The sequence below is a fragment of the Hyaena hyaena genome, unplaced genomic scaffold (genome assembly GCF_003009895.1).
Source record: "Hyaena hyaena isolate Hyena2069 unplaced genomic scaffold, ASM300989v1 scaffold_759, whole genome shotgun sequence".
NCBI lineage: Eukaryota > Metazoa > Chordata > Mammalia > Carnivora > Hyaenidae > Hyaena > Hyaena hyaena.
In genome coordinates, this window is record NW_024081389.1 from 624984 (window position 1) to 628004 (window position 3021).

Sequence of the window (3021 nt, forward strand, 5' to 3'; positions counted from 1 at the left end):
CATAGAGGTAGCTAAGTAAGTTGCAAGATGCAATAAGATTTGAGACAAATTATGCAGGTAAAGAAAACAGAATGTGCTGATGGATTGGGTATGGTGTGGAGAGAAGAAAAGGTTACACTCCTCTGATCAAATGAAGTGTGCTCCCTTAGAAACCCCATCCTCTCTAGTACACAGAAGTATTCAACACCATCATTCCTAGTGACCACTTGGTGTACTCACCAATTGTGCCCGCCAGGCCTGGGAGACACATCATGTCACCCAATCACTAGTCAGCAGTGTCAATGGTCACAAGTGTCTTCTGAAATATGAGAGGAGATTAGAAAGTGACTAGTCCTGTATAGAAAAGAATCTGAACATACCTGCTTCAAAGTTTCATTGTCTATTGCATTATTAGTCATATATTACATGGCATAAATCTACAACTATTTGTTTTACTATTTTGTAATCATTTGTAGTAAACATTTTTGGCTTCACTAAACTAAAAAAAAAAACCAATGATTTTCAAAAAAAAAAAGTACAGAGTCTCCATTCCTCAAGAAAGTTGATGATAAATATACAACCTACATAAACTCTTCCATGAGAGTATTACTGATAGCACAAGTGACATGGAAAATGAAGAACACCTCTCTACTCATCCCAGCTCCAGAGACAGCCACAACATCTGGTGCAGCGCCAGCCGTGTCTCCAAGACACAAAGGTCAAGATGTTCCAGTATGATTCCACCCATAGCAAATTCAATGGCACAGTCAAGGCTGAAAATGGAAAACTTGTCATCAATAGAAAGTCCATCTCCATCTTCCAGGAATGAAATCTTGTCAACAAATGGGGTGATGCTGGTACTGAGGACAGAAAAAAAAAAAAAAACAGAGGACAAAAATCTGATGAAAGAAAAATCAGTGTCTACTCCAAGTGAGTTTAAGATTGTCCTTCAAAATGATTTTATATGTGCAACTGCCAAATGTTAAGTTCAGAGATCATCAAATGAAGAATGACTTTGCATTTACATCAATGGTCATTGTTTCAGATTACTTCTGCTCATCTTCCATTTCAAATGCTCTTATGGTCCAACAGCTGAAGAACTTTGTGAATAATTAAGCGATGCTGGTGCTCTGTGTCAACAGATTTTTCAAATACAAAATCAGTTAATCCAGTAAAGATTTCATTACTTTTTTCGGCTAGTTCAAAGGAAAGTTTTTAACATTTCATTCCTTTGAAGGTGAAATTTCTTTATATTTTATTTATTTTTATTTATTTCTGAGAAAGACAGAGACAGTGTGAGCAGGGGAGGGTCAGAGAGAGAGGGAGACACAGAATCTGAAGCAGGCTCCAGGCTCTGAGCTAGCTGTCAGCACAGAGTCCGACACGGGGCTCGAACCCACGAACCACAAAATCATGACCTGAGCCGAAGTCGGACGCTCAACCAACTGAGCCAACCAGGCACCCTTGAAGGTGAAATTTCTAACATTTTTTTCAAATTCCCCTTGGTTAAATGAAACAATAAAGATAGAATTATTTGTTTTGCAATGAACATTTGAATGTAAATTGGGGGGGGTAGAGGGTACGGTATTATAATCATAATGAAAAGAACACCGTTCTTACTCATTGAGATCCTAGTGAATAGAGGGGTGCCTGGGTGGCCCAGTCGGTTAAGCATGCGACTCTGGCTCAGGTCATGATCTCATGGTTCATGGGTTGGGGCCCTATGTCAGGCTGTGTGCTGACAGCTAGCTCAGAGCCTGGAGCCTGCTTCAGATTCTGTATCTCCCTCTCTCTCTGACCTTCCCATGCTCGCTTGCTCTCTCGCTCTCTCTCTCTCTCTCTCTCTCTCCCCCCCCTCCTTCTCCCTCTCCCTCTCCCCCTCCCCCTCCCTCTCCCTCTCCCTCTCCCTCTCCCTCTTTCTCAGAAATAAATAAAAACATTAAAAAATTTTTAAAAAAGATCCTAGTGAAGTAGAAATATATTGGAATTGATTGTGGAACATACGCAAGTCAAAACTGAGTTCAAATTTAGGGTGATATTCTAAAAATAAAAATGAATGTTATCAAAATTTACAAATAATTTACACACACACAGGAAAACTGAGCTACAAAGCTAAAAAACAAACAAACAAACAAAACCCCCCCACAAAACCTCCAAATAGGTGCAGTCAGCCAAGTGTCATACCCTGTATTTGATCTTTTCAAGTACTACATATGGCAATGAACTTTTTCTGACTGTGTTTTCCAAAAGTCAGTTGATTTCTGTTCCAAGCACTGGAAATCTGTAATCAAAGTATTCAGTGATGGGAAAATGTAAACAAAACAAATTTCCAGTTACTAAAGATTTTAATGTACTGCAGCTAATTATTAAAGCTAAAACCTGAAAGCAGACTTTTAAATTTATCTCTATAAAAAGAAAGGAGTAACAGGACAAAACAGGTGATGACAGCCCAAATGAGGTACAGAATTTCATGTTTAAAATTTACAATTTCACTTTGCAATATTCCAAGTATAGAAAGATTCATTCCATAGAACTTTCATTTTGAAATGTATGCATTTATATTCTGTGCCAGTGGGGTAAAATCTTAAAGTCCTATGTTTTGCAATATCTAAATCTGTGAAATGCTCAAAAGAATCAAATGTAGAGAAAATTACTTGACATATTTTTATCCTAAAAATATTTATCAGACATAAGTCCCCTTGATGGAGGCAAAAAGAAAGAATTTATGGACTATTTTAAATGAACCATGTACACACTTTAATGAAATAAATTAGAATTGAGATCTCCTCCATTTACCAGAATTTTCTCTCAGCTTCCTGGATTTGTTGACACTTGCAGATATAGTATTTTTCTCATTTAAAAATATTACAGTGTACAGAGAAGAATCTACTCTCTGTATCAGTAATTCAAAATACCGTTTTGTACTTTTTAAAATACATGGCTATATGTAAATTTTATTTTAGAATAGTGTTTTCTTTTCTTTTTTTTTTTCCTTTTTTAATATTTATTCAGAGAAACAGTGTGAGTAGGGCATGGGCAGAG